Source organism: Ranitomeya variabilis, chromosome 3 (assembly GCF_051348905.1).
Source record: "Ranitomeya variabilis isolate aRanVar5 chromosome 3, aRanVar5.hap1, whole genome shotgun sequence".
In the NCBI taxonomy this organism is placed as follows: domain Eukaryota; kingdom Metazoa; phylum Chordata; class Amphibia; order Anura; family Dendrobatidae; genus Ranitomeya; species Ranitomeya variabilis.
The window spans coordinates 666189722-666204540 of NC_135234.1; positions in this window are offsets into that span (position 1 = coordinate 666189722).

The window sequence follows — 14819 nt, forward strand, 5'->3', positions numbered from 1 at the left end:
TGAATGCCCAAGTGCTTCACAGAAGTTTATAATGCAGAGTAGTGAAAATAAAAAATATTTTTTTTCCCACAAAAAAGATTTTTTTAGCCCCCAAATTTTTATTTTCACAAGGGTAACAAGAGAAATTGGACCCCAAAAGTTGTTGTCCAATTTGTCCTGAGTATGCTGGTACCCCATATGTGGGGGTAAACCACTGTTTGGGCGCACGGCAGAGCTCGGAAGGGAAGGAGCGCCATTTTGGAATGCAGACTTTGATAGAATTGTCTGCGGGCGTTATGTTGCGTTTGCAGACCCCTAATGTACCTAAACAGTAGAAACCCCCACAAGTGACCAAATTTTGGAAACTAGACCCCCTAAGGAACTTATCTAGATATGTGGTGAGAACTTTGAAAGCTCAAGTGCTTCACAGAAATTTATAATGCAGAGTAGTGAAAATAAAAAAATATATTTTTTTCCAACAAAAAAGATTTTTAGCCCCCAAGTTTTTATTTTCACAAGGGTAACAAGAGAAATTGGACCCCAAAAGTTGTTGTCCAATTTGTCCTGAGTATGCTGGTACCCCATATGTGGGGGTAAACCACTGTTTGGGCGCACGGCAGAGCTCGGAAGGGAAGGAGCGCCATTTTGGAATGCAGACTTTGATAGAATTGTCTGCGGGCGTTATGTTGCGTTTGCAGACCCCTAATGTACCTAAACAGTAGAAACCCCCACAAGTGACCAAATTTTTGAAACTAGACCCCCTAAGGAACTTATCTAGATATGTGGTGAGAACTTTGAAAGCTCAAGTGCTTCACAGAAATTTATAATGCAGAGTAGTGAAAATAAAAAAATATATTTTTTTCCAACAAAAAAGATTTTTAGCCCCCAAGTTTTTATTTTCACAAGGGTAACAGGAGAAATTGGACCCCAAAAGTTGTTGTCCAATTTATCCCGAGTACGCTGATGCCCCATATGTGGGGGTAAACCACTGTTTGGGCGCACGGCAGAGCTCAGAAGGGAGGGAGTACCATTTGACTTTTTTAGCGCAAAATTGGCTGTCGTGTTTGGAGACCCCCTGATGTACCTAAACAGTGGAAACCCCCCAATTCTAACTCCAACCCTAACCCCAACACAGCCCTAACCCTAATCTCAACCCGATCCATAATCCTAATCACAACCCTAACGATAATCACAACCCTAACCCCAAAACAGCCCTAATCTCAACCCTAACCATAACCCTAATCAAAACCCTAAATCCAACACACCCCTAACCCTAATCCCAACCCTAACCCTAATCCCAACCCTAATCCCAAACGTAACACTAATCCCAACCCTAATCCAAACCCTAACCCTAATCCCAACTCTAACCCTAACTTTAGCCCCAACCCTAACTTTAGCCCCAACCCTAACCATAACTTTAGCCCCCGTCGTCACAAAAAAAGTTCAATGTAACCTTTTTTTTGTACGTCGCGTCCGCCATTTCCGCGGATGCGTGGCCGTAACTCTGCCCCCTCCTCCCCAGGACATAGACTGGGCAGCGGATGCGTTGAAAAACTGCATCCGCTGCCCACGTTGTGCACAATTTTCACAACGTGCGTCGGTACATCGGGCCGACGCATTGCGACCGCCCCGTACCGACGCAAGTGTGAAAGAAGCCTAAGGCTACTTTCACACTAGCGTCGTACTCGGCCCATCGCAGTGTGTCGGGCCGACGTACCGACGCTAGCGTTGTAAGCGCCGCACAACGGGTGCAGCGGATGCTGTTTTTTCAACGCATCCGCTGCCCCATTGTGAGGTGCGGGGAGGCGGGGGCGGAGTTCCGGCCACGCATGCGCGGTCGGAAATGGCGGACACGTCGCACAAAAAAGTTACATGTAGTTTTTTTTGTGTCGACGGTCCGCCGAAGCACGACGCATCCGTCGCACGACGGATGCGACATGTGGCAATCCGTCGCAATGCGTCGCTAATGCAAGCCAATGGAGAAAAAACGCATCCTGCAAGCACTTTTGCAGGATGCGTTTTTTCTCCAACGACGCATTGCGACGGAAGCCAAAAAACGCTAGTGTGAAAGTAGCCTAACCCTAACCCTAGCCCTAACCCTAACCCTAAATTTAGCCCCAACCCTAACCCTAACTCTAACCCTAACTCTAACCCTAACCCTAACCCTAACCCTAACTCTAACCCTAACCCTAACCCTAACCCTAATTTTAGCCCCAACTTGTCTTCTCCTGCCGGCCGGCAGATGGCAGCAGATGGCGGGCGCACTGCGCATGCGCCCGCCATGATGAAAAAGCCGGCTGGCAGGAGAAGACAGAAGAGGACCCAGGGACCCTGGGTGAGTATGATAGGGTCCCCGAATCCCCCTATTTCTCTGTCCTCTGATGTGCGATCACATCAGAGGACAGAGAAATAACTGATCGCTTTTTTTTTTCTTTTTTTTTTTGCGGTCGCCGGTAAACTGTTAATTACCGGCGATCGCAAAGCAGGGGTCGGTGCAAACCGACCCCGATCATGTTCTTTGGGGTCTCGGCTACCCCCGGCAGCCGAGACCCCAAAGAACATCCGGGTGCCGGGCGGCGGGCGCACTGCGCGTGCGCCCGCCATTTTTTCCCGGAAGAAAGATGGCGGCGCCCATGGGGAGACACGAGGAGCACCGGGGGAGGTAGGTAAGTATTGGGGGGCTATTGGGGGCCATCGGGGACCACATTTCTCTGTCCTCCGATGTGCGATCACATCGGAGGACAGAGAAATTAAACGGCAAATCGCGTTTTGTTTTTTTTTGTTGCGACCGCCGGTAAACGGTTAATTACCGGCGATCGCAACTCGGGGGTCGGTAAAACCCCCCCGAATCATGTTCTCTGGGGTCTCGGCTACCCTCGGCAACCGAGACCCCAGAGAAAATCCGACTCTGGGGGGCGCTATTCACTTTTTCCACAGCGCCGTTAATTAACGGCGCTGTGGATTAAGTACCCTTAGCGGCCGCCGTTAAAAGGCGTATCGGCGGTCGTTAAGGGGTTAAAGAAGGAGAATGAAAAAGTTAAATTGCCTTATAATGTGATTATAAGAGGGTCTTTAGCGGATATTGAGTGTACGTCCTTAAAGGCAATGTTAAATTATTGTTCAAGAATTTGTACTAAGTAGAATACCCGGTTGGGTAAGAAAAGTTAGTTATAGCATGTTGGTATGATATTTAACCATGTTTGTAACGTTCAAGTGTCCTCACCTCCCATAAAGGGAAGCTCTGTTCAAGTATACTTATTGTTATTTGCACTCAACAAATTGTATGTCTTTTTGCTAATCTGTATTGTTGTTTTCTTCCCAGTCCTGGAGTACTGGATTTAACCGGGGGGGAGTGCAGCGCCCCAGAGTCCTGGTCGTTGCAGTACTGTGGCTTCGCCACCAAGGGGAGCTATGGTACGTCTGATGGCACTGAAGGAGTTCATCTGAGCAGGTATCACAGACACCAATACATTTCACCGCCGGGCCTCCAGGGGGAGCTAAGGGTTCTATTTACTAGGCCACTCTCCACACACTGGTAAAACTGGGGGTCAGGCAGGAAGTTAGGCAGAAAGCTGACTGGGTTGGAGCCAGGCAACACCTTGTGGCAGAGGGTGTTGCAGGGGAAGATTCGGTAGGGTCTCTGTCAGGGGTGGGATCCTGACAGAGGCTTGGCAAACTGAGAGAACGTAACGGGACCGTGCCTGCTCAGTATAGCGGCGGTGCCCAAGGAAGGACTAGAAGCGAGATAGATTGTGCTGAGTGAGAAACGAGATCAAAGCAACAAGGAGAATACCAGTAGGGGTCGTGCTGTAAGACCGAGGCAACATCCTACTGAGGCGCAAACAACCGGTGGCCGGAACGCCGAAGGAAGTATTTCTATATACAGCTTCAGGCAATACTTCGAACCTACGGCAGGACAGTCAGTCTCAGGCGGGCTGTCTCACCTAAATCACCTATGCAGTCTTGGGGGGCAACTTGTGGAGAGGGGCGACTCTAGGGTCCCGGAAGAGCTCCGAGCCTACCCGTCAAACGGGTGCCGTCCTAACCGTAACATCAGGGAGGGACGGAGGATTAGCAGAACATCATCTAATCGAGTTGTGAGGGAACTTAAGAAACAGACACAACAGTTGTGGGGACTTTCCGTAAGCACAGCAGGGAAGGACCGCAACACATAGCGCAAGAAGGAAGGCACAGATTTCCACCTGTAAAGAGAACTCTGGAGGTGCCATCGGACCGGCCGGACTTGCGCAGCCTGGTGAACCACATTCCGGACTGAGGACCCAGAGATCTTCAGTAAAGAGGTAAAGAGACTGCAACCTGGTGTCCTCGTTATTTATTGCACCGCACCACCACCACTATCATCATCCATCATATCTACCACTGACTGTGCGCCCCTCGGCAGGGTCACGGATCGGGCCTAGCCACCGTGACAACCCCAGAGCAGAGACTCGGAGGCCCGGTACCAGGTACCCCTCGGCCCTGCGGCAGTGGGGGCGCTACATATATACTCGAGTATAAGCCGACCCGAGTATAAGCCGATCCCCCTAATTTTGCCACAAAAAACTGGGAAAACTTATTGACTCGAGTATAAGCCTAGGGTGGAAAATGCAGCAGCTACTGGTGAATTTCAAAAATAAAAATAGATGCTCCATACCATTCATTATGGCCCCATAGATGCTCCATATAAAGCTGTGCCACATATAATGCTCTGCACCGTTCATTATGGCCCCATAGATGCTCCACATAAAGCTGTGCCATATATAATGCTCTGCACCAATCATTATGGCCCCATAGATGCTCCATATAAAGCTGTGCCATATATAATGCTCTGCACCGTTCATTATGGCCCCATAGATGCTCCATATAAAGCTGTGCCACATATAATGCTCTGCACCGTTCATTATGGCCCCATAGATGCTCCACATAAAGCTGTGCCACATATAGTGCTCTGCACCGTTCATTATGGCCCCATAGATGCTCCATATAAAGCTGTGCCACATATAATCCTCTGCACCGTTCATTATGGTCCCATAGATGCTCCATAGAAAGCTGTGCCATATACAATGCTCTGCACCATTCATTATGGCCCCATAGATGTGCCATAGAAAGCTGTGCCCCATATACAATGCTCTGCACCGTTCATTGTTGCCCCATAGATGCTCCATATAAAGCTGTGCCCCATATACAATGCTCTGCACCGTTCATTGTTGCCCCATAGATGTGCCATAGAAAGCTGTGCCCCATATACAATACTCTGCACCGTTCATTGTTGCCCCATAGATGTGCCATAGAAAGCTGTGCCCCATATACAATGCTCTGCACCGTTCATTGTTGCCCCATAGATGTGCCATAGAAAGCTGTGCCCCATCTATAATGCTGCTGCTGCTGCAATAAAATAAAAAAAATGACATACTCACTTCTCTTGCTTGCAGCTCCTCAGTGTCCCGTCTCGGTGTCTCTCCGCACTGACTGTTAAGGCAGAGGGCGGCGCGCAGATTAGTGCGTCATCGCGCCCTCTGACCTGAACAGTCAGAGCAAGAGGACGGGAAGACTCCGTTCTGGAGCTCCCTCCTGTGGTTGCTAATGGTATTTTTGTGAGTTCTGCCCTTGGGCTCCCTCTGGTGGTTTCGAGTGGAACTGCTGCTCCGTTAGGTAGCTGTAGCAGCTGCCATCACTGACCGCTTTGCCTGGGTTTGTTATTTAAACCTGCTCTGGGCTTTAGTTCATGCCAGCTGTCAATGTCTTAGGTTGGATTTGGTTCTCTCCTTGGATTTCTCATATGGCCTGTCCTTGTCAGCAAAAGATAAGTTCTGCTAGTTCTTGTTCGTCCATTTGCTTTGGACATTATTGCTTTGCAAATATGTCTCTTCTTGTCCAGCTTGTCACTATGTCATATTCAGGCTAGCTGGAAGCTCTGGGAAGCAGATTTGCCCCTCTACACCGTGAGTCGGTGTGGAGTTCATTTTTTGTAAACTCTGCGTGGATTTTTGTAGTTTTTAATACTGACCGCACAGTATCCTTTTCTCTCTGTCTATCAAGTTTAGTATTGGCCTCCTTTGCTGAAAACTGATTTCATTTCTGTGTATGTCATTTCCCTCTCCACTCACAGCCAATATTTGTGGGGGGCTATCTTTCCTTTTGGGGTTTTCTCTGAGGCAAGATAGCTTTCTATTTCCTCCTTTAGGGGTAGTTAATTCTTAGGCTGTGAAGAGGTGTCTAGGGAGAGTCAGGAACATCCCACGGCTATTACTAGTGTTGTTGTTAGGATTAGGGATTGCGGTCAGTAGAGATACCACCTTCTCAGAGCTCGTCCCATGTTGCATTTTAGCCACCAGGTCATATCGGTGTGGCCTCTTTACCACCAGGTCATAACAGTACAGCTGGCCCACAATGTGTTAAATGCATCTCAAAAGAGGGAAAAGAAAGTTCTGAGTCATTTTTTTTTCCTTTGTAGCTTGTTTTGTCTTTTTTTTCCCCTTAATCTCTGGGTGGTTCAGGATTTTGGTGCTGATATGGAGGTTCAGGGTCTGTCCTTGCGCGTGGATCAACTCGCTGCAAGGGTACAGAGTATCCAAGATTATGTTGTCCAGACTCCGGTATTAGAGCCTAGAATTCCTATTCCTGATTTATTTTCTGGGGATAGATCTAAATTTTTGAATTTTAAAAATAATTGCAGATTGTTTTTTGCTCTGAGACCCCGTTCCTCTGGTGACCCCATTCAGCAGGTGAAGATTGTTATTTCTTTGCTGCGTGGCGACCCGCAGGACTGGGCATTCTCCCTTGAGCCAGGAGATCCTGCATTGCTCAATATTGACACATTTTTTCAAGCGCTCGGATTGCTGTATGACGAGCCTAGTTCTGTGCATCAGGCAGAAAAAACTTTGCTGGCTCTGTGTCAGGGTCAGGAAGCAGCAGAAGTATACTGCCAGAAATTTAGAAAGTGGTCTGTGCTCACAAAATGGAATGAGTATGCCCTGGCAGCGATTTTCAGAAAGGGTCTTTCTGAAGCCCTTAAAGATGTTATGGTGGGGTTTCCCACGCCTGCTGGTCTGAATGAGTCAATGTCTTTGGCCATTCAGATTGATCGGCGCCTGCGCGAGCGCAAGGTTGTGCACCATATGGCAGTGTCCTCTGAGCAGAGTCCTGAACCTATGCAATGTGATAGGATTTTGACTAGAGCAGAAAGGCAGAAATTCAGATGTCAGAATGGCCTGTGTTTTTACTGTGGTGATTCTGCTCATGCTATTTCTGATTGCCCTAAGCGTACTAAGAGGGTCCCTAGGTCTGTTACCATTAGTACTGTACAGCCTAAATTTCTTTTGTCTGTTACCCTGATTTGCTCATTGTCCTCCTTTTCTGTTATGGCATTTGTGGATTCTGGCGCTGCCCTGAACTTAATGGACTTAGAATTTGCCAAGCGCTGTGGTTTTTCCTTGGAGCCTTTGCAGAGCCCTATTCCCTTAAGGGGGATTGATGCTACGCCATTGGCCAAGAATAAACCCCAGTACTGGACACAGTTGACCATGTACATGGCTCCAGCACATCAGGAAAATATTCGCTTTTTGGTGTTGCATAATTTGCATGATGTTGTTGTGCTGGGTTTTCCATGGTTACAGGTACATAATCCAGTGCTGGATTGGAGATCTATGTCTGTAACTGGTTGGGGTTGTCAGGGGATACATAGTGATATTCCTTTGATGTCCATTTCCTCGTCCCCTTCTTCTGATGTTCCTGAGTTTTTGTCGGATTTCCAGGATATATTTGATGAGCCCAAGTCCAGTGCCCTGCCTCCTCATAGGGACTGCGATTGTGCCATTAATTTGATTCCTGGCTGTAAGTTCCCTAAGGGCCGACTTTTCAATCTGTCTGTGCCAGAGCATGCCGCTATGCGGAGTTATGTAAAGGAGTCCTTGGAGAAGGGGCATATTCGCCCGTCTTCGTCACCATTGGGAGCGGGATTTTTTTTTGTTGCCAAGAAGGATGGTTCCTTGAGACCCTGTATAGATTATCGCCTTTCTCAATAAGATCACGGTCAAATTCCAGTACCCTTTACCTTTGCTTTCTGATTTGTTTGCTTGGATTAAGGGTGCCAGTTGGTTTACTAAAATCGACCTTCGAGGGGCGTATAATCTCGATGAATGGAAAACAGCATTTAATACGCCCGAAGGCCATTTTGAATATCTTGTGATGCCATTCGGGCTCTCTAATGCTCCATCGGTATTTCAGTCCTTTATGCATGATATCTTCCGGAATTATCTGGATAAATTCATGATTGTGTATTTGGATGATATTTTGTTTTTTTCCGATGATTGGGAGTCTCATGTGAAGCAAGTTAGGATGGTATTTCAGGTCCTTCGTGCTAATGTGTTGTTTGTGAAAGGGTCTAAGTGCCTCTTTGGAGTTCAGAAAGTTTCTTTTTTGGGTTTCATTTTTTCTCCCTCGGCTATTGAAATGGACCCTGTTAAAGTCCAGGCCATTCATGATTGGACTCAACCCACATCTGTAAAGAGCCTTCAAAAATTTTTGGGCTTTGCTAATTTTTATCGCCGCTTTATTGCTAATTTTTCTTGTGTGGTGAAGCCTCTGACAGATTTGACGAAGAAAGGCGTTGATGTGATGAATTGGTCCTCTGTGGCTGTTGAGGCCTTTCAGGAGCTTAAACGCCGTTTTACTTCTGCCCCTGTGTTGCGTCAGCCAGATGTTTCTCTCCCTTTTCAGGTTGAGGTTGATGCTTCTGAGATTGGGGCAGGGGCCGTTTTGTCTCAGAGAAATTCTGATGGCTCTTTGATGAAACCATGTGCTTTCTTCTCCAGAAAGTTTTCGCCTGCTGAGCGTAATTATGATGTCGGCAATCGGGAGTTGTTGGCTATGAAGTGGGCATTTGAGGAGTGGCGACATTGGCTTGAGGGAGCCAAGCATCGTGTGGTGGTCTTGACTGATCATAAAAATTTGATTTACCTCGAGTCTGCTAAGCGGTTGAATCCTAGACAAGCTCGGTGGTCTCTGTTTTTCTCCCGTTTTGATTTTGTGGTCTCGTATATTCCGGGATCTAAGAATGTGAAGGCTGATGCCCTTTCTAGGAGTTTTTTGCCTGATTCTCCGGGAGTTCTTGAGCCGGCTGGGATTCTCAAGGAGGGGGTGATTCTTTCTGCCATCTCCCCTGATTTGCGGCGGGTACTTCAGGAGTTTCAGGCAGATAAACCTGACTGCTGTCCAGTGGGGAAACTGTTTGTTCCTGATAGATGGACTAGCAGGGTAATTTCTGAGGTTCATTGTTCGGTGTTGGCTGGTCACCCTGGGATTTTCGGTACCAGAGATTTGGTGGCTAGGTCCTTTTTATGGCCTTCCTTGTCGCGGGATGTGCGTTCGTTTGTGCAGTCCTGTGGGACCTGTGCTCGGGCTAAGCCTTGCTGTTCCCGTGCCAGTGGGATGCTGTTGCCTTTGCCTATTCCTGAGAGGCCCTGGACGCATATTTCCATGGATTTTATTTCTGATCTTCCTGTTTCTCAGAAGATGTCTGTCATCTGGGTGGTTTGTGACCGGTTTTCTAAGATGGTCCATTTGGTACCGTTGCCTAAGTTGCCTTCCTCCTCTGATTTGGTTCCATTATTTTTTCAGCATGTGGTTCGTTTGCATGGTATTCTGGAGAATATTGTGTCTGACAGAGGTTCCCAGTTCGTTTCTAGGTTTTGGCGGTCCTTTTGTGCTAGAATGGGCATTGATTTGTCTTTTTCTTCAGCATTCCATCCTCAGACAAATGGCCAAACGGAGCGAACCAATCAGACCTTGGAAACCTATTTGAGATGCTTCGTGTCTGCTGATCAGGATGATTGGGTGACCTTTTTGCCGTTGGCCGAGTTTGCCCTTAATAATCGGGCTAGTTCTGCTACCTTGGTTTCGCCTTTTTTTTGTAACTTTGGTTTTCATCCTCGTTTTTCTTCAGGGCAGCTTGAGCCTTCTGACTGTCCTGGTGTGGATTCTGTGGTGGACAGGTTGCAGCAAATTTGGACTCATGTGGTGGACAATTTGACGTTGACTCAGGAAAAGGCTCAACGTTTTGCTAACCGTCGTCGGTGTGTTGGTCCCCGGCTTCGTGTGGGGGATTTGGTCTGGTTGTCTTCTCGTCATGTTCCTATGAAGGTTTCTTCCCCTAAGTTCAAGCCTCGCTTTATTGGGCCTTATAAGATTTCTGAAATTATCAATCCGGTGTCTTTTCGTTTGGCCCTTCCAGCTTCTTTTTCCATTCATAATGTGTTCCATAGATCCTTGTTGCGGAGATATGTGGTACCTATGGTTCCCTTCGTTGATCCTCCTGCTCCGGTGTTGGTTGAGGGGGAATTGGAATATGTGGTGGAGAAGATTTTGGATTCTCGTTTTTCGAGATGGAAGCTTCAGTATCTGGTCAAGTGGAAGGGTTATGGCCAGGAGGATAATTCTTGGGTTGTTGCCTCCGATGTTCATGCTGCCGATTTGGTTCGTGCTTTCCATTTGGCTCGTCCTGATCGGCCTGGGAGCTCTGGTGAGGGTTCGGTGACCCCTCCTCAAGGGGGGGTACTGTTGTGAATTCCGTTCTGGAGCTCCCTCCTGTGGTTGCTAATGGTATTTTTGTGAGTTCTGCCCTTGGGCTCCCTCTGGTGGTTTCGAGTGGAACTGCTGCTCCGTTAGGTAGCTGTAGCAGCTGCCATCACTGATCGCTTTGCCTGGGTTTGTTATTTAAACCTGCTGTGGGCTTTAGTTCATGCCAGCTGTCAATGTCTTAGGTTGGATTTGGTTCTCTCCTTGGATTTCTCATATGGCCTGTCCTTGTCAGCAAAAAATAAGTTCTGCTAGTTCTTGTTCGTCCATTTGCTTTGGACATTATTGCTTTGCAAATATGTTTCTTCTTGTCCAGCTTGTCACTATGTCATATTCAGGCTAGCTGGAAGCTCTGGGAAGCAGATTTGCCCCTCCACACCGTGAGTCGGTGTGGAGTTCATTTTTTGTAAACTCTGCGTGGATTTTTGTAGTTTTTAATACTGACCGCACAGTATCATTTTCTCTCTGTCTATCAAGTTTAGTATTGGCCTCCTTTGCTGAAAACTGATTTCATTTCTGTGTATGTCATTTCCCTCTCCACTCACAGCCAATATTTGTGGGGGGCTATCTTTCCTTTTGGGGTTTTCTCTGAGGCAAGATAGCTTTCTATTTCCTCCTTTAGGGGTAGTTAATTCTTAGGCTGTGAAGAGGTGTCTAGGGAGAGTCAGGAACATCCCACGGCTATTACTAGTGTTGTTGTTAGGATTAGGGATTGCGGTCAGTAGAGATACCACCTTCTCAGAGCTCGTCCCATGTTGCGTTTTAGCCACCAGGTCATATCGGTGTGGCCTCTTAAGCACCAGGTCATAACACCGGCGTCCATGGCTCCTTATCCCGGACAGATGGTCTCCGGGTGCCGCAGCCTCTTCCTCTGTCAGCGGTCACCGTTACCGCTGATTAGAGGAATGAATATGCGTCTCCACCCCTATGGGAGTGGAGTCCATATTCATAACTTTAATGAGCGGTCCCACGTGACCGCTGAACAGGGGACGAGCTGCGGCACCGAAGACCGTGGTACGGGCAGGGGGAGCGCCAGGAGCGCCAGGACTAGGTGAGTATGCGACAGTCCTCTCTTCCCCTCACCCGCCGACCCCACCGCCGATCATGACTCGAGTATAAGCCGAGAGGGGCACTTTCAGCCCAAAAATTTGGGCTGAAAATCTCGGCTTATACTCGAGTATATACGGTAATAATATAGCATATAGTGTACAGGTAATACAGTGATCACTAGTGACATTATACACAGGAGATCTGTATATAGTGTATAGGTAATACAGTGATTACCAGAGACATATACATATACAGTGGGGGAAATAAGTATTTGATCCCTTGCTGATTTTGTAAGTATTCCCACAGACAAAGACATGAACAGACTGTAATTTTATAGGCAGGTTAATATTAACATTGAGAGATATCAAAAATAAAATCCAGAAAATTACATTGTATAAATTATATAAATTTATTTGCATTTTGCAGGCGTTAGGTGAATATAACTGTGTTTGTTATTTTAAATAAAAATGGAAAACTGTGTTTTGTGTTTTATGTAAAATAAAATACTTTATTCTGTCTGTGTCTTTATCATATAACTATAGGATTAGTAATGGATATGTGTCTTATAGACACCTTTCCAATAGTAATCCGTGGGCTTGATGTCACCAGACAATACAAAGGTGACATCAACCCAACAAAATGAATCCTACTTGCCACCGCTACAGGGCAAGTGGAAAGAGCTGGCAAAGCGCCAGAATTGGTGCATCTAATAGATTTCTATATTTCTAGATGCCTTTTCTGGGTGGCTGCTATTTTTAGGCTGGGGGGGAAATATCTATGGCCGTTTATCAGCCTGAGATTACCAGCCCCCAGCTGTCCACTTTGGCAAGGCTGGTTGTCAAAAAGGGCAGGGGCTCCACACCATTTCTTTCAATTATTTATTTAAATAATTACAAACTACGGTGCGGGGACCCCTCTATTCCTGATAACCAGTCTTGCTTAAGCTGACAGCTGAGGGTTGCAGCCCCGAGCCATTTTTTAAAATTATTTATTTACAGCGCAGGAGCGGGCAGATGAATACTCCCATCAGCCACTCCTGCTCTCACTGTTATTAGCGACAACAGGCGTCGGCTGATGGGAGCAGTAGTCCCATCAGCTGACACCAGTGACCGGAGGTGAACTTTATAGCTCCAGCAAAGTATTAATCCGCACAAAGGGGAAGCCCACTCAGTGCACAGGTAATTGCATGAACTGATGCTGCAAGCATATATACAGCAGTAAGTGCTCCGTGAGTCGGGGTGCCACTCCAAAGAAAGTAGCCACAATAGATGCAAAAATTGAAAGAAATGGATGGCACTCACCAGTTAAAAAAACTTCTTTATTCCAATACTTTAAAACATCGGCATCGGGAGGATGGGAGCAGGAGTGGAATGGACAGCCATTTCGCGCTGCAGTGGAGCTTCTACTAGTCACACAGGTGAGTGAAACTGACATCACCTCTTAACAGAGGTGAACTTTATACAGCTGCGAGCTCACACTGTCTTTTGACAGCATGGGAACTGCATCTCTCTGACCGGCGGTGATGATTTTACCGCCAATCATACCTTCGATCACAGCTGCACACTCACACTGTCTTTTGACAGCGTGGGAACCACTGCTCTCTGACTTGCAGTGATGATTTTACCGCCGATCAGAATTGTTGTTTGCCACGCTGTCATGTACATGACAGCGTAGCAAACACTGGATGTTCGGGCCCCTCATTCAAGTGAATGGGGTCCGGGATTGGGTTCGGGTCCGGGTGCTGTTCGGGTACCAGAACCCAAACTTTTTCTAACTGTTCGGCCAAACCCGCCAGACCTGAACATTAAGGTGTCTGCCCATCTCTAATCTTAAGTACTTAGCCTGCAGGGTACATGTTTAATGGAGACATTTAAGGGTAGGTTTATGATAGTCAGAAATGGATTTCCCTTGATAGATGAAATAGTTTGTTGCTTAAATAACACAATCCTAATGGAGAAAAAGGTACATACGAAAAGTATTCAGACCCCTTTAAATTTTTCACTCTTTGTTTCATTGCAGCCATTTGGTAAATTCAAAAAAGTTCATTTTTGTTCTCATTAACCCCTTCACCCCGAAGCCTGTTTTCACCTAACTGACATGGCCAATTTTTACAATTCTGACCACTGTCACTTTATGAGGTCATAACTCTGAAACGCTTCAACGGATCCTGGTGATTCTGAGACTGTTTTCTCGTGACATATTGTACTTTATGATAGTGGTAAAACTTCTTCGATATGACTTGCATTTATTTGTGAAAAAAACAGAAATTTGTTGAAAATTATGAAAATTTTGCAATTTTCAAATTTTTCGTTTGTATGCCCTTAAATTAGAGTTATATCACATAATATAGTTAATAACAAACATTTCCCACATGTCTGCTTTACATCAGCACAATTTTGGAAACAATTTTTTTTTGTTAGGGAGTTATAAGGGTTAAAAGTTGAAAAGCGATTTCTCATTTTTGCAACAAAATTTGCAAAACCATTTTTTTTACGGACCACCTCACACTTGAAGTGACTTTGAGGGGTCTATATGACAGAAAATGCCCAAAAGTGACACCATTCTAAAAACTGCACCCCTCAAGGTACTCAAAACCAAAAAGTTTATTAACCCTTCAGGTGCTTCACAGGAATTTTTGGAATGTTTAAAAAAAATTGAACATTTAACTTTTTTTTCACAAAATTTTTACTTCAGATCCAATTTGTTTTATTTTACCAAGGGTAACAGGAGAAATTGGACCACAAAAGTCGTTGTACAATTTGTCCTGAGTACGCCGATACATGTTGGGGTAAACCATTGATTGGGCACATGGCAGAGCTCGGAAGGGAAGGAGCGCCATTTGACTTTTCAATGCAAAATTGGCTGGAATTGAGATCGGAACCCATGTCATGTTTGGAGAGCTCCTGACATGCCTAAACAGTGGAGACCCCCACAAGTGACACCATTTTGGAAAGTAGACCCTCTAAGGAACTAATCTAGATGTGTGGTGAGCACTTTGAACCTCCAAGTGCTTCACAGAAGTTTATAATGTAGGGCCGTAAAAAAAAATTAATATTAATTTTCACAAAAAATGATCTTTTTGCCCCAAATTTTTTATTTTCCCAAGGGTAGCAGGATAAATTGGACCCCAAAAGTTGTTGTGCAATTTGTCCTAAGTACGCTGATACTTCATATATGGGGATAAACCACTGTTTGGGCGCATGGCAGAGCTCGGA